Source organism: Lissotriton helveticus, chromosome 2_2 (genome assembly GCF_964261635.1).
Source record: "Lissotriton helveticus chromosome 2_2, aLisHel1.1, whole genome shotgun sequence".
Lineage (NCBI taxonomy): Eukaryota > Metazoa > Chordata > Amphibia > Caudata > Salamandridae > Lissotriton > Lissotriton helveticus.
The window spans coordinates 258,812,929-258,830,897 of record NC_136060.1 but is presented as its reverse complement, the minus strand read 5'-3'; positions in this window follow the sequence as shown (position 1 = coordinate 258,830,897).

Sequence of the window (17,969 nt, the reverse complement as noted above, 5' to 3'; positions counted from 1 at the left end):
AGGCTTTTCCTGAACATGTGCATTGCTCTTAAAAATAAATTATACACAATAGGTGTGGAGTTGGAGACTCTCGCCCTTTCTGGCACAAACATCATTTTTCTAAACCTTCTAATGCTGAAAACCATGAGATAGATAATGGTACCTGTTAGATCTGGGGGTCTCTAGTTGGCAGAGGTAGGTACCACTGTCCAAATAGGGACCCTTGCTTCTAGTCAGGGCAAGGAGATAACCCTCTGAGATAACCCCTGCTCACCCTCTAGGTAGCTTGGCACGAGCAGTCTAGGCTAACCAGAGGCAATGCGTATTGTATTTGTACCAACACTCACAGTAACACAGTGAAAACACCACAAACTGACTCCACAACAGTTTAGAAAAATAAAGGTATTTAATCTAAACTACACAAGACCAAAACGACAAAAATCCAACATACACAGTTCAAGAATATGGTTTCAAAAGAGTTCTTAAGGTTGCGTTAAAATACTTTAGGTTGCCATAGAATTCTCTACATTGCGATAGAATTCTCTACAGATGCGTGAAAAGTTCACAGTTGCGTCACGTTTACTCACAGTACCTTTTAGTTGCAACATAGTTCCAAAAGCAGAAGCTGGTGCGGTGGAAAACAAGCGATGCGTTGCTCCTGAGACCCTGGGGATGCGTTTGCGACAGCCCCGCTGCAGCAGCGGGCGTGTTGCGACGAATCCGGTCTGATGGGGAGGAAGGCCACTTGTATGGATTCTGGTGCGTAGGTTCCGTAGGAAGTCTGTTCACGCAAAGGCACGATGCGACGATCTCGTAGGGGCTGCGACGATCTCCGGGGCAACGATGCGCGGTCCAGCGGTGATCCTCTCTCTCGCAGCTCCTCGATGCGATGGTTCTGCGACGATGCTCGCAGTGACGTGATGCGGTCCGCAAGCAAGCGGTGCGGCGATCTCACCCAGCGACGACAGGCTCTGCGACGACACTCGCAGCGATGTTCGACTTTCCCGCACCGGTCTGGTGCGTCCCACAAACGAAGGATGCGACGGCTCTGGCAGCGGCGTCAGGCTCTGCGACGATCTCGACCTTCGTAGCGGCGTGAAACTTCTCGCACTGTCGGGGATGCGCTCCGCAAGCGAGCGATGCAACACTTTTCAATTGCAAAAGTCTCTCAAGCTTAGTTTCAAGCTTCCCAGCACAGGTACAACTTCCAGAGGCCCCACAACTGGATCAAGCACTCTAGGAAGGACAGAACTCTCTCAGCAGAGTTCAGGGAAGCTGGGGGTAAAGTCCTTCTGTTCCTGGGACTTCAGAACAGGGAGCCATCTCTTTTCAGGCCCTTGGAGATTCCTTCAAGATAGGGGACACAGCACACTAGCAAAGTCCTTCCCCTCTCCTTGGCAGCAAAGCAACAGCAGGTCAGTCCAGTAGAGCAACAGCAGGACAGTCTTCCTTCTTCAGAGTCAGCTTTCTCCTTGGCAGAGGTTCCTTCTTGATTCCAGGATGATCTAATTTTCTGTTGTCAGGGGTCCTGTACTTATACCCCTAAAGTCTTTGTTCTCTTGGTGCATGTGGGCCCTGAGCCTGGTCTAAACCAGTTGTGGGTGGATCCTGAGTACTTTGTTTTGCTGGCTGCATCTTTCCTTTCAGAGTGAGGGGCAGGGTCCTCAGCCGCCCAGCAGGGGGGTGGAGCCAGCATTGTGGAAGGCAGGCACAGCCCTATTCAGGCCCAGGTGCTAACTCCTCCCACCACTCCAGTTGCAATTGTAGTCATTCAGCCTAGTGCTGACTCATCCAGCCTCCTGGGGAATCCCCCAGCCCCTGTCACTCTCAAACTAGATAGTCAATACACAAACAGGCCCAGGCACACAGAAGGGTCAGACAAGAGAACAGCAACTTTCTAAAAGTGCTGTTCTCAAACACAGGATTTAAAAACAACCTTTCCCAAAAGATGTGTTATTACATTCTGAGTTCAGGGATACTAGATACTTATGTCCTATCTTGTTCCTATGGGAAGAAATGCTGTTAACTACTGTAGCCAGCATCCCCCATGTTAATCTATGGAGCAAGATGGCCTTACAATAGTGAAAAACGAAAATGGCTGCCATTCACTATCAGAGCATGTTACCTGCACTAGTACATGCTCTACCTTTTACATACACTGCACCCTGCCCAGGGGGGTACCTTGGGCCTTCCATAGGGGTGACTGATGCGCACAAAAAGGGAAGGGTTAGGCCTGGTCAGTGGGGACACTGACCAGGAGGACATGGCAGTACTAAACTGCACACATGCACTGCAGTGTCAGGCCTGAGACATCATTTTAGGGCTACCCATGTGGGTGGCACAATCAGTGCTGCAGGCCCACTAGTAGCATTTGTCATCACCAGCCCTGGCACACCCAGTGCACTTTACTGGGAACTTCATGGTGATACAAATATGCCAAACATGTATATTCAATCAGAATAACAATTTACACAGAGAGCATATGCACTTTAGCACTGATCAGCAGTGTTAAAGTGTGCAAAGTCCTATTGCCAACAGCCACGAGTCAGGAAAAATAAGGGAGGAAGAAGCAAAAAGTTTGAGGATAACCCTGCAAGAAGGGCCAGTTCCAACAGTACCTAAAAGCATAAACACATAAAAACATATATTTTTTTCATTATAACTAATTTCCAGCCTATACATGCCTGGTTAGGTGTGTTGTCCCCGCCAACAGCAGAGTTTCTAAATTGAAGCCTCATAAAGTTACACGTATTTTGTCCCTTTGCGGGATTCCGTACCTTGTTCCATTGTGCTGCAGAAAGTGCTGAGATCTCCAAGTGTCCAAGTACCAGGAATCAACCCTTTGTGCGGCAGCTGAGCGTGCTCTCCCAGATAAGGCTTGTTAGCTGAAACAATCTGACTTCCATTTTGCAAACTGACTGGGCCTTACCACCAGGAGTACCCAAATTCGAAATCCATTGATGTTGCAAAGTCATCCTGTGCCCTGGGCACCCTCCAACTTTTTGTTGACTGATGCTGGTGGTAAATGATTTTGACTGACCCTGGGCTCTGCCTAACCAGGCCCAGGGCCAGTGCTGAGCTGAAAGGAACACATTAAAATACAGTTAAAACACCCAACATACACTAGGGTATACCATGGTGTGGTGGGATATCCCTGTAATTGGCATGACCTACCCCATAGGCCCCCAATATATGATAGGGCAGGGGGTTGAAACTACCTAGAAGTCCCCAGTACCCTGGGGTATGGCAGTTTAGAGGCCATCAGCTTTTTCTGCACTATCATGTGTGCAGTGCTGAAGCCTGAGGTCAGTTTAAAAGCAGCACTGGGTGCTAGGACTGCTTTTAAACAGTAACTTGCGCCCACACTCGACTTTGGTGGTAGGGGCACTTAAAAAAGGAAAGCCTACAATGTTTTGGCATATTAGGGACCCCCAGGGTCTCCCCTAGGTATCCCAGGGGTGGGGGGTCAGTTATCTATAAGGTACACCCTTATAAAATAAGTTTTTATATGCCTGGGTAAAGTGAAATTTCATATTTCACTTCCCACATTGTGTTAAAGTGTTGCTCAAATTCGACTTTGATGCTAGGAGCACTGGGTAAGGAGGATCTGTAATATTTCTGCAGATTCAGAACCCTAAAGTCTCCCCTAGTTGCACAGGGGGTGAGGGTCCTGTAGAAATTAGGGAAATACTTATAAAATATGTTTTTTTAAGCCCGGGTGCGAGAAAACTGGCCCCATTATAAACCCCTTGGCCCATAGGTTAATATGGTAGGAAGTTATTGATTAATAAATATTGGTAGGAGAGGACTAGCCGGACCAGTCAAAGACTTCCCAGAATGGTAGTAGTAAATCCAACAATATTATATTGTTGAATTTCTCCTGAAGTGTAAATACGAGAAGTTATAAGACTTTCTTGTTTGTAAGTCCAAATTTAGCTTTCCAGTGCTCTGCCCTGATTGGTCAGAGTTAAGTGGATTAGCCAGGCTGCTTTGAAGAGGTGATAAAGAATCCGTAGGGTTAACCACTCTACTGGGAGGGCAGTGTTCTGGTCTATAGGAATGCCAGGCCAGGGGGTGGAGTCGTAAACCATGCTCTTCAAAGGAAGAAGGGGAGGCCTGGCCCAGAGTCAGGGCTAGGCTTAAGGAAAGTATGTGCAGATGGTAGGGGGAGAGTCAATGGAGATAATCCATCCCAGGGGGTGTGTTTAGCCAGCTCCTACCTCCTTACTGGAAAATCAGCCATTATGTGGCTGTGGAAGAATGATGCACTCTGGGAGAAAATAATGCCACACTCTACAGGACGTGGTCATAACTATGAGGAGTTACCCTGCTCTCATTGGTCAGAAGTGACCTGTTGCTTGACCCAGAGTATTTTGAAGTATCCGAGAGGGGCAGAGCCCTCCAGATCTGTTGCTTGAAACTTACTGAAGCAAGAAATGCCCTGCTGTGAAGTTTTGCTGTGCAAAGATTTCTAAGGCCTGACCTCTGAAGACTGCACCAACTGAAACTGTAGCCCTGTGGATTACTTTGCTGCAAAAGAACTAAAGAGTGGACTCCCTGCAAGTTACAGGTTAACAGAGCCCACCTGGACATCTTCACAAAGAATTCCCAGCCTGGAGTACCAGTGGATTTGTAAGGGTTGTGTTCAAGTGGATTGCGGAATTGAAGTTTAACACTCTCAAGGACCCTCTTGGAGATCACAGAACCTTGGATTGTGTGTTGGATACTTTGGGACCTGCAAGCAGAACTTCAGGAAGGAGTTCTAACTGGACCCATCTGCTGGGGAAGACGCAACACATTTAGTGAGATTCTCAAGAACCATGTTTAAAGGTGTCCCTGTCAGAGAAAACGAAATGACTAAAAGGGGCACTGTTGGTTTCTAAGCACTAGAAAGTGACTAACCTTTAAAAATTCATATCTCTGGTTCCCTACAATGGATTTTTTTCGTTTTGGTGTCATTTAAAAATAAATTGGTGTTGGATTTATATTTTGTGTTGTGTCTTAATTATTTACTGAACTAGTGTTTTAAATGCTTTACATATCTGTCTTTGAAGTTAAGCCTGTCTGCTCACAGCCACGTTACCAAGAGTTGAGCATAGGAATAATTTTGTAAGACCTATGCTGGGTCCTACCATGTGTTAGTGGCCTTATTGCTAGTGGCAGACCTACATTTGCCCCTACCAATAATCCACTTTCCAACAATTGCTGTCAGTCTCAAAGTGCACCTAGGGGTAGGTGTACCACCGACCGTAGACTAGCATTCCTGGGCTTGACAGCATTGAATTAGCTCCTATTGAAGCTGTGTTCCATGAGCAATCCAATGCTTTTTAAGTATAATCGGAAAACCTGGTTCTCTGTGCAAGCTTAACTCTATCTCTGCTGACCTACCTAGCTACGTCTGCACCGGGACACTTCTTGGAGTAGCTGCATGCAATATAAATAGCACATCATTTCATATCATATTATTGGCGCTTAGTGCGTTTTTGGCACAATTGTTACTTAGAACTTTTAGAACTCAGAACTCCAGGTCCCCCATTTGGATTTTTTTTTTGTCATTTTGTTTATTAAAATGCAATCTAGTTTTATAATTTGGGTTGGGATTTTTGTTGTTTGTGTTTTGAATATTTACTGTTTTGGTACTGCATAAACACTTTACACACTGTCCTAAGATAACCGGTCTGCTCTGAGCCATAGCTACCAGTGGGTTGAGCTCAAGTTAAGTTGATGGAAATAGTCTGTGACTTGGCCGACTGCCTACCCCAGTTAATCTTCCACTTTCTTAAAATAGCCATTAACCTATTCCCAACATGAGAACCAAGTAATTTATGAATAAAATAATTGTATTCTCTAAAAAATGTTTCTGTCGCAGCTATAGACACCGTGGGAGTAGGAGCCTTTAATATACTTCTAATAGTCATGGAATGTTATCATACTAATCTCTGACGTTATCAGGAAGATCATATGAATTTTGGAGTTCTTGGAACACAATCAGTTGCTCATCCCAAACAATTGAGAAACCTAACAAACATGTTTCTTCCTCCACCTCTTTTAATAAATGGGCTTCTTAAAAATGTTAATTGAATTACTGAATTACTGTACTAATTGGTGAAGTTCACAAGCAGACGATTCCCTGAGAGAGTATCAACAGTTTTTTTTTTAACATTTTAGTTTTGTATAGCGCAAACTTGACCCGAAGGTATCAGAGCACTTTACATGAGCACCAGTTGTGTTATGAAGGACACATTAATTCTGTTGGGCACAGGGAGATTAAGTGCTTTTCCCAGAATCACAGGATGTTGAGCGTTTCTGCCAAGACTCAAACCCAGTTCCTCAGCTTCAAGGTTGAGCGCTCTAGCCGGTAGGCCACATCCTCTTCAAGGCTTTGTCAAAAGGCAAACATTTAAGCAAAGGAGACAGCAAGAATCAAAGCCTCTGTGATATAAAGAGTCTCCTTAAAAGAGAATAAGTAAATAGAATGTTCCAAGAAATGAACACCACTGTTTGATTTAGATCTCTTAAGCTTTTCAAGAGAAATCCTTACTCTCTCCCCATCCTACAAAAACGTAGACAGAATATTATGGTTTTTTTTTTCCATAAAATGTTCGAGAAATCCTAACTGATAACATAGATATGAAAAGATAATCACCAGAAGAATCTTCATCTCATTAGTGTCTAATGTAACCCACCAAGAAAACAATACAAAGAGCCATCTATCTGAGAATGTATTAACTCTAACAGTAACCTCAGACAAATTCAATGTTAATGTATCCTGAAATGAACTGGAAAGTAAAATTCCTAAATATTTCATTTTGGTGGTGGTCCAGCCTAACCTAAAAAGTTTGAAGATATTTGATATGACAGAATATATTTAATGCAATACTTCGGATTATTTTATATTTAATGTATAATAAAAAATGTTACAAAACTGCTCAAATTCTTCAAAGAAAGCCGATAATGTTCAGAAATATGTATAGCACAATATCATTAGCGCATGATGGCAATTGTGCTTCATTTTCTCCAAAAGAGAAACCTCACCCCATCTAAAAATGGTTCCAAGGTTAATAAGGGAGAAATAAGATATCCATGTCTTATACCCTAGGAAGTGAAAAATCTGATGACTGAATAGCATTTAATAAAACAGATGCTCTGAGGAAACTATACAGCAATGTAAGAAGTGTCAGAATAATTGTGACCAAACTGTTACTACTTCAATGTGCTTATTATAAATTCCATTCCAACACCATAAATAACATTAAAAAGTGTCAAAGAATTATCAAAAATTCTGACTACTCCCTAACAACCAGTTCAAGCATAAAATTCTACATGTGCATGACCAGATATTTAGCAAAAATCTTACAATTTCAATCAATTAGATACATTGGCAGATACATCTTGTACAATAAACTATTGTTATCTTTCTTTGGGATTGCACAAAACATAGAATCTAAGAAGGCACTGAGAGAAAGTGCTTTACATTGCATGGTCGGCCCACTTTTTTTTGATTGAGGCCGTTTGTATTTTTTATGCTGTCCAAGGGGACACTGCTAACTAGATTCCAGTGCATGTGTTCTCACCGCTAAAAAATGTTGGATTGGCAGACACCTAATCAGTATTTTTAACTTTCCTATAGGTCCATAGTATATGGTGTCAAATGTACAACTATGGCATAGTAAGTTAATGTTTCCTAGGTACTACGGCACTACTATGCCATTCACAAGTGTGACCAGGCAAACATGACTCCCAGCCTTCCTCTACAGCCTGGAAGCTGCAGTTCAAAACTGCAACCCAACCTGTCAAAATAAATCCTTCCTGACAAGAGAAAAGCTTCCTTTTAAATATGAACACATCTTCCCTATGTAGGCATTGTAGCCCATAAGGCAGGGTGCATAGAACTTATAAGTAGGACATTTGAAAATGTAATGTTAACATCTTCTTAGAGTGACTAGCACTCAAAAGCTCTTTTCACTGTACCAAAGATGGCTGTTCCATACTGGAACTCTGGAGTGCACTATTGCATTAAAAATGTTATATGTGGTTAGGAAATTACTTGAAATGTAATTCTTGGACTCTGTGTAGTATTTATTAAAAGCCCAATTAACCGGCAAAGTCATATTTTTTTTAAATATTAAGGAAAATGTTCTTTTAGAAAGTTACCTTTTTCTTACCTATAGCCTCTGGCGGCTAATTTGCATTAGCCTCCAGCTGCAGCCCTCGGAGTGCTCAAGCCCTGAATGGGGTGTGAAAACTGCTCCCAGAGCAGAGATATAGGCCTTGGTGTGGAGAGGTGTTTCTTTCCCCCTGGAGGACCATGTGGGTAGAAATGTTTTTACATGAGAACTTGCTTTCATAAATTTAAGAATGTTCAACAACAATATGCCGGTTTTGTTTCTCCTCCATACTGCCATAATCATAATATCTTACATTCATTTTAACAACCCACGTGCACATTCAGTATATTTTCTATTCAAATGAAACAGTATAATACTTGTGATCACAATTTTTAACTATTGATAAATAAATCATTAGATTCAAGTTAATTAATTAAATGTAATCTTTATTTCGGTTTAAAAAAAGCATAAAAGATATACATACACATCACAAAAAAATATCATATGATTATGACCTTTCAAAACGTACAGCTAGACCAATGCATACTTATTAGGAATCATATTCCCAAAACAAGACCTTTCTTACCAGTTAAAAATTATGAATATGGTTAAAATTAAAAGATTACATTTATTTAAAAGACATTGAGGAGTTACATCAAATCTCATTGTGGGTTACCAAGACTAAGATTTCATTTCTGGCATCCGTAAGGTTAACTTCCTGGTTTACAACTATAAAAAGGATTTTAAAATAGTAATAATACAAAATATATACAAGGTACACTATACAGAACGGAACACATTTTCTTTAATACAACACAGGACTAATGTAGTATTGATAATAAGTTCCATATGTACCAAAATAAAGTGGAAATGCAAAAATCGGAATACTTCATGTATACTAAGCTAAAATTTCAAGCCTTCCTTTTTTTCTTAATAAACTCACACCACACAGGTACCTACTAACACTGAAAACTACTACTTGTGATGTATCTGTTCTCAGTATTCTTTCTGCCTCATAACAGGATCTTATACCCAGTAGCCGGCAAGTGGGTTTAATCCATTTCCTTCTATATTTTGTGTAAGCTGGGCAGAAGAATAGTATATGTAATTCATTGTCTTTTGCACCTGTATGGCATTGAGCACAACACTCAGTACTTTTATTCTCATGTTTATGGGCCCATTTCGTAGTCTTCGAGTTTATCTATAATACACCGTATCGAAATTTCAGATATAAAGATTTTGCCAGCTGTGGCTGGACTTCGTTTAAAAATGGCTTGAAACTCCAAGTTGGTTTCATTGAAAGGAACCGTATTGTTAGTGTACCTGTAGCTAAGCTATGGGACAAACTATCTTGAATGTAAGCCCACAAATTTTGCTTTAATATCTTTTTTGAAGCGATAGATAGTTCAGCAGGGTACTCCCAAAAATGCTTAAGTCCTAATTTATGGAACCAACCATAGACATGCTTCAATCATAGTAAACCTATACCATTTTTGAGCTTTAGGATTTCCTCTAATCCTTCTTTGCAGTGGACGTGTTCAACAGTGGACCATAGACTCACCCAGAACACTAATGGTTGTAAAATTGACTGGTAGGTTGTACGGCGTATATTTAGGTCCATTACGATGGGTATTAGCGGTGTGCTCATTGGAAAGCTTAATAACGTCCTAAAAAACGTATTTCTCCCACCATGAAAGTATTATTACTTGAGGGGCCCCACAGTTCTGCCCCATATAAGGATGCCGATTGTGCCCTACATTTGTATACCTCAGGGCACGGGATACCGCTTTTGACGCACTACTCTCATGTTTTTTTACTATTGGTAGAGAGTTTTGGTATAAAATACTCTTACTTTTCTCCAATTGTGGTTTTCAAGTCATTTTGGTCTCCAAAGTAATACCTAAATAGTTACAATTATGGGCATATTCTAGCTTCTTATTTTTTACAGTTAAATTCTTTTTAAAAGATTTAGTTGGATTGTCATTTACATATAATGAAAATAGGGTGGTTGCCAGAACACATCCTTGCCTTACACCCCTGTTTATTTGAATAGGTTCAGTAAACTCGCCCCCCGGATCCCATCTAACCCTTGCAAAGTTGTCCTCATGCAATCTTATTACCTGCAAGAGAATTTCGGCCGGTACCGCTTATTTCTTTAGGGATTTCCAGAGGAGATTTCTAGGGATGTGGTCGAAAGCGGCCTTTAGGTCAACAAAGGCGATACACAAATGACCCTTCTTAAATACTGTGTATTTCCAACTCATGCAGAGGAATCTAAAGACCTGGTCAATTGTACTCATTTTAGCTCTGAAACCAGCCTGATACTTTGATGAAATGCTATTCTCCTCTATCCAGTTATTCAATTTTTTTAAAATTTGCTGTGCATTGATTTTCTGTAAAACATCTATTAAACTAATCGGTCGATAATGCGAAGTGTCTTGTCGGTTTCATTTTTATAAAAATATTTGTAATCTCAGCCCCTTTCCATGATTCCGGTATAGGTGCACCTGCAGCAACTGAGTTACATATAAAGATAATATAGAGGCTCCAAACCTCTTTATCATTTTTCCATAGATCTCCTAGTAGCTTGTCTGGTCCTGGTGGCTTCCCCGGTCTTACTGCGTTTTTTGCTGCCAATGTTTCATCCTAACTAAAATGTAATGGAGCTATGTTTGGCATAGTTACATAATCTTCCGGACTAAACTTTATATCACTCACTGCTATTGAGTGAAGATGAGAAAAATTGATTACCCAATTTTTTGCATCTAGGAAGAGGTCTTTACTACATCTTCCTTTTTTGTTACCTTTAGATATCAAGCGCCAAAAGCCTACATGATCTTTGGCTTTGGCTGCACTGATTAGTTCAGTCCAAATATTATCATCCCAATTTTTCTTGGTTTGGATTAGTAGTCTCTTATACTTGATCCTTTTGTCCCTTAAGGCCACTAAATTTTTGACTTTTGTTGCCAAAATGAGTTCTTTTTTTGCAACACCGCGTTCTTTGTTGTACCAGGGGTTGTCCAGATTACTCACATCTGTTATCTCCTTTTTGCTTTCTTTGGGGATCCTACTTAATATAGGTATCAGGGCTTCTATCAATCCATAGTGTAAATTCATGATTGGATTTTCTGTAACAAGTGAAACAATCTCTGCAAAGGTTTCATAAATCTGCTTCATAGCCACCTAATTTCCCCCAATGGAAGGCCACTTTAGGGCTCTACGGTTGTTACTTAATAATGGCTCCATACCACTACCATTTGGTATCTCCAGCCCTCAAAGTATCTGGCTGAAAAAAGTAAGCAGCAAGTGTCAAACATAGGGGGTAATGATCACTGTCAGATCTATCGTCAATTATCAAGTCATGTAGAATTGGCCATAAAGCAATAGATACCAGTATATAATCTATACAACTATTTGAATTATCCCTACTAAACGTGGGAGCATTCAGACTATCAGAAGGTAGTCGGCCGTTACAGGCTCGAATGCCATGCCCTGAGACCAGTCTTATTAGCTACGCAATGGCAGATGTACAAGATACTACTGGCCTGCTTTTAAACATGGGAACATTGTTAGCCATATCTTCTTCTTCGAAAATATTTTCAAATCCTGCCACTGGTTCGAATTTATGATTGAAATCACCCCCCACGATTGCCACTGCTCTAGGGTTAACCAAAGCTAAAAACTGGTCTAACTGTTCAATAATCACAGATTCCCTACTTGCTAGACCTGGTCTACTATAAATATTTACTATATACAATTCATTTTCATCTGGTGTTAAAATTTTAATCCCACAATATCCTGAGTTGGGAATTCCAACTGTTTTATATCAATACCTAGAGTAACGTTTACCCAAATGACGAGACCTCGTGAGGGCCTTCCTCTAACCGAAGGAGTAGCAGCAGCACTATATGTTGTATATCCTACTTTGTGGGGTATTTCCAAAGCCCAAGTTTCTTGTAATAACATTATTTCCTTTTGTTCAATGTACTCCTGCCACACTTCATCCCCCTGATTACTTTTCAACCCTGCAATGTTCCAAGAGGTCAATCTTATCTCTGTTTGGCATTCATCCATACTTGGTTGATTAAGTGTTCCTTCTTTTCCTTTTCCTAATCCTGAATTTTCCTGGGATTCAACAACACTATTAGAATTGGAATTATAGTTGAAAATATCCCTCCCATTATTCTGCAATAGATAAGTAGCCTCTGTTATTGCCCCATTTACATCAGGTAAAGAAGTAGGCAGTGCATCTAGGATACCATATGTTGTACCCATCTTCTTGTCATAAGGACCACATCTTTGACCCTGATGGCCAATTCTCAGGTGTTATCCTCCGGCATCACCATTTAGAGTGCTGGAGTCAATTCCTACATTCGCCTTATCAGCAATACCTCTTGCATTTTGATTGTTAACGGAAGGCGTAGATGTCAAGACCTGAACTCGCTCCACAGACACCTTCTCTTGTTGAAGTATAGGTAGTTGTCAGTCTTGGGCATCCAAGTCCGACAATTCCTGAAACCTATTGGACATAGAAATTGGAATAGGCCTGTTTACAAAGGGCCCAACTGGCGGTTCATGGAAGTACCCCAAGGGGGGTGCACAGATGCTAGTATTAGAGTTAAGGCTTGATTCCCAATAATTTAAAAGATAGCGAACGAAAATTAATCACAACACAGTCACCCTTAATACACTTATCAGATTGGCCAACCCATCCCACTCTACAGACCATTAAAATATCCTTTGTGTCTGAAGGGTGGAACCTTTTATGTTTTGTTAGCCAGTCTATAGTTTTATTACGTAGGTCAACCCATAATTCTCTCTGGTCCTCCATAAGGGCAGGAACACCAGCCACCAAAATTAAAACATAAGGGCATGAAGCTGGAAGTAAGTTTAACACATCTACATTGGGCTTCAAACAGTTATTAATTGAATCAGCTCTTACGTTCTCAGTTAAGGTACTCGATGCAGTTCCAACATCTAAACGTGATGTGTAAGTGCCTTGTGTGCCTACGCATTTTAAGCCATTGAATACATCCTGCGTTCTACCTCGGTACCATTGGGAGTAAAATCAGTTCAACAATTTTCTTTAGCTTCCCCATTTTGAATTGCAGAAAGATTACTATCTGCCATGGTTCTTAAATCGTTTCTTTCTACACCATTCACTTGTTTACCCACATTAGTGCAACTAAAGTGTTTTATAGCAATATCTACTTCATTAAATTTTTCCCATAGGAGCGCAAAATCCTTTTCAATCAAACCATGAACCGGGTTTAACTCTACTCCTAGTATCAAATCATCAGGAGTGGCATCCGTTTCGGTCATAACATCCCCAATATTAACATCTCTTGCAGCGGAAATCAATAATACTGCATCAGTTTGTGTAACGACAGAGATACATTTCAATATATCAACCTTTAGGTTAGTGACATTATTAGCACAATTAGTCACTTTCGATCCCTTTGAGGTCGTAGCATTTTTTTTTTTTGTCCTCATTACCACCATGGTATCAAATGCCAGACCGAACAAGCCTTCTACCACCTGTCTCAGTTTGTTAAAACCGGCAGGGATAGAGAACAAACTAATGGGGGGCCTGCCAACCCTCAGCTGTTGTGGGCTTCGTCGTAAAGGCATATAACACTGATTACCTAGTCAACGGTAACCATTGGTAGAAGTAACAGCCAACACAGGACCGGGCTAGGACCGGGCAACGGCTATACAAATGGTGTGGAAAAAAACGGGAAAAAAACACCATAGTAGTGTAATCATCGGACCCGGGGAGAAAAAAAAACAAAACAACGTGGATACTTTATTGCACCCATGATAACATATGCCAAAAAACCCTTTTACCCTGGTTGTCAGACCTAGCGAGGTCCATACGTGCAGTCTGCAAGATGGACGCCTGCCAGTCACTGAGGGAAGGAGGTGAAGGGTCTTTCCACTTCCTGCAGATCTCCCTCCTTGCTAATAGCACAGCATAGAACACTAAGCTTTTAGCTGCGCTCTGTACTCCAACTTGGATCCCAAAAATCACTAGAGGCATATCAATAGTAACCGGAGCCCCCAATGATGTTGTAAGGGTGTTGCTGATTGCATCCCAAAATGAAGCTAACCGGGGGCATTCAAAAAACATATGGGTATCCGATGCTGCCACCATCCCACACCTAGCACATGCAACTGAATTGCATGTGGTAAATTTAGATAGTCTAAGGGGAGAGTAGTATGCCATATGCAGAGCATAGAGGTGATTTCTGCGTAATCATGAAGCGGACCAAAGTTCTTGAAGGTTATGGCCAATAATTGAAGGGCCCCACAACCGGTCCGGTAAACTAAATTCCCCGTCCGTTTCCTCGAGTATGAGTTTGTACCATTGTGAGATCTCTTTTTTGGTCGGTCCGCTATTCACTAGATTGGTAATTAATAGGCTATAGCCTCCAAGTGCAAACTTATTCCTTCTAGGAGGTAGAGTTTTATACGCTTGAGTCCAGCTGGCCATTTGCAGGCATTTAAACCTTGATAAATTGGGGCCAATCTTAATCTGAAGATATTCCCATGAAAGCAAATCCCCTTCAAAAAAGAGGTCTCCCCACACTTCAAGGCCTGCCTCTCTCAAGGGCACGGCTAAACTATCTCCTAGCCATTCGGGACATTCAGGTAACCCCCATAGCGGTGTTTTATCACAGAAATACCCCTGCTTAATAGATTTTGTTACCTCGACCCACATTTTTGCCAGTCCTTGTAGGACCTTCAGTTTAATCTTTTAAAAAAAATTTGGGTTGCCAAATTTAAAAAGAAAGTCCGACTGACCTTCCCCGTCCTACATGACTGAAAACATTAAGCCCACCCCATAGTCGGTGGGCGTTTTCAGCAACATACGAGTATGGGACAGCTGAAAAGCCCAGGCATATAATTTTAAGTCAGGGGCAACAAAGCCCCCCTTGTCCCATCGCCGTCTGAGTTTCTTCCAGGCTATTCTCTGCAACTGTTTATTCCAAATAAAAGTTGTAATGTCTGACTGTAATTTAGCTAAACATGATTGATCAAAGTAAAGGGGAATAGTATTGAATAGAAAAGAAATTTTGGGCAGAATCGACATTTTAATTAAATTAACCCTCCCAATTAAAGAAAGTGGGAGGTGAGACCATGATTGCAATAACTTTCTACATTCTTTAGCTACAGCTGAGAGGTTAACTAGGGCAAGTTTATTAATATCTTTTACTATGTTTAAGCCAAAATACCGCATTGAAGAACCTGCCTGTACCTCCATAGCGCTCCCATCGTCATTCCAGACAAGCATCTCGGTCTTTGCAGCATTAATCTGATAACCAGAAATTCAACCGAATTCCTGGGCAATTTCTAGAATTACGGGGAGTGCGGTAGTCACCTCTGACGTGAGGATAAGCACATCATCGGCATATAGGGCTACCTTCCTCTCCCACCCTCTATAAGAAAAAGGTCTGATAATGACCTCATCCCTCAGTTGTTGTGCGAAGGGTTCGATGTAAAAATCGAATAGTTGGGGGGAGAGCGGGCAACCATGCCGTGTCCCCATAGTGATGGTAAAGGGGTCCGATAGGTCGCCATTGACTAATAAGCGCGCCATTGGATTACGATATAGTAGGCCGACGGCACGACGGAACCCTGCACCCATGCCAAACTTGGCCAAGGCCCCCGACAGGTATACCCTGTCGTAGCATTTTTTACACAGACCCCCGTTTCCGTTTTGCCGGTGGTTCTGCCACCTTCCTTGCAACAGGATTATTAGAAACTTGTGTCCTAGTAAATCTAGCAGGCACTTCTGGTGCAACAAACACTTGAGAGTTTAAATCCGGTGCTGGAAGGGGAAGGGGAGGGGTAGACGGCACATTAGTAGGTGTAATGGGTAGGCATATTTGTACAGAATTCCCCGATCTAGACGAAGGAATACCCACTGATGATCGTCTCTGGAAAATAGATGGGTCAAGGGAAAGACGCCGCTCAGTTATTTCTATTTCGTGAGTCAGTAGTGACTCTGTCCTAACTAAAAATGCATCCAAGGTTCCTACAACTCCCTTACGTTTTTCCATGTTGGTTTAACTCACAAATCACCAAACATAAAAGAAGATTTATATTAGGAATATCACGATACCTTCACACACTAAATAGTTACTGGATCACTGTCCACAAAAAGGTCCAGATTTAAGGGAATTGGCCCAGCCCAGCCTCTTCCGGGCTCTAATGGGCGCAGATGGGACCGCCCTTGGCTTGGGCTTTGCCCACGCGTGTCCCGCGCTGCGGGGGCCCTGTGTCGATTTTATGCGACTTCCGGCGCACGGTGCTGACGTGGCGGCGTGCGCGCCGCTTGTTGTGCTGGTAATTGTGGTCTCAGACCAGCGGGACCAACGCTTTTCCCCAATGACTCTGGTGGCAGTGGCAGTGGTGGCGAAAGGCGGTAGGCAGTTATAAGACTTTCTTGTTTGTAAGTCCAAATTTAGCTTTCCAGTGCTCTGCCCTGATTGGTCAGAGTTAAGTGGATTAGCCAGGCTGCTTGGAAGAGGTGATAAAGAATCCGTAGGGTTAACCACTCTACTGGGAGCAAAGCCTAACGAGAACTGGTTTTTTTTAGAGTGAGGGAAATACTGGGCGCACTGCTCACGGTAGTACATGTGATACTGATAGGTCAGGGTGCAAGTAGGTGAGGGGATAAATGCCCTAAACCCCTCCAAATGTGTGCAAAGGCACACACTATACAATTGAAAATACAAAACCTATTGCACACCAGTTAAAGAAAGTATAGATAAGGATGTCTCAATGGACATTAGTAAGTGCAAGTTACAACATTCGCAGAAAAGGAAAACGATAGGTGATGCGATTCCTCTTTTATTGCATAGATGGCCAGCCGACACGTGTTTCGTCGTCAAGCGGTAACAATGCTTGCACGACTCCTCAGGGCTGGGGAGGATACAAAATACATAATGGAGTATCGCGGCTACATAACATTTCATGAAACTTTTTCTTGGATCTAGTTTATTCTAGTGCAAGTGCAGGTGCAGGTGGAGATCGTGATAGTAGAGAGTGACTGTCTTGTGGAAGCACACAAAAACGTGTCATCGTTCCGGAGTGGATATCTAGGTGAAGGTGCATAAAGGATCGTGGTTCCCAGGGGGGGCACGTCTGTGACGTAACAGAATTCGGTGAGAGGATGTTTGTAAAATGATAGTCCCCGTGACTAAAAAAATGAGCAGGGAGGGAAAGTGTAAATGGATAAAAAATATATATATTACGATAAATGTGGATCAGTGTGTACCGAACAAAATAGGGCGAGAAGAAAGTGCGCTTCCTACCTGTAGCAGGAGGGTACTGGACCACAGGTCTGTAGCATTATCAAGGGGAGGGAAACAAAGGGGCAAAAAAGGGGTTTCAGAACCAGTATTGGCATGGCAAGACGACAAGGAGCACTAAAAACTGATCGTGAGAAATGTTGAAAAAATAACAAAATAAATAATTAAGATATCATGAAGCTCACCGCTTAGCCGGTGATAATTCCGACCCGGCCCCGCTCGAGACCAGGTTACGTATTTTCGTGAACGTTTGTGTAGATCCAGAGTCACTAAGGGTTCATACGATATTAGAGCTGGATAGGAGCAAAAAAATAATGAATTTACAGATCACTGAGTTCTATCTAGATCGCAGAAAATTGGTGAGAGGCGCTCGAAGTTCATAGTTTGTACAGTATTGTTATTAGGTGTCTCACCTTAAAAGGTAGGTAAATAGTGCTCTTGATCGACTGTTGTTCAGCGGTATCACACGACGGTAAAAGCATCCACTCGGATGATAGTGGTAATTAAAGAGTACATCAGCGTGGCAACTGAATGTCATGTAGTTACATCCAGGAGTAAGATCTAT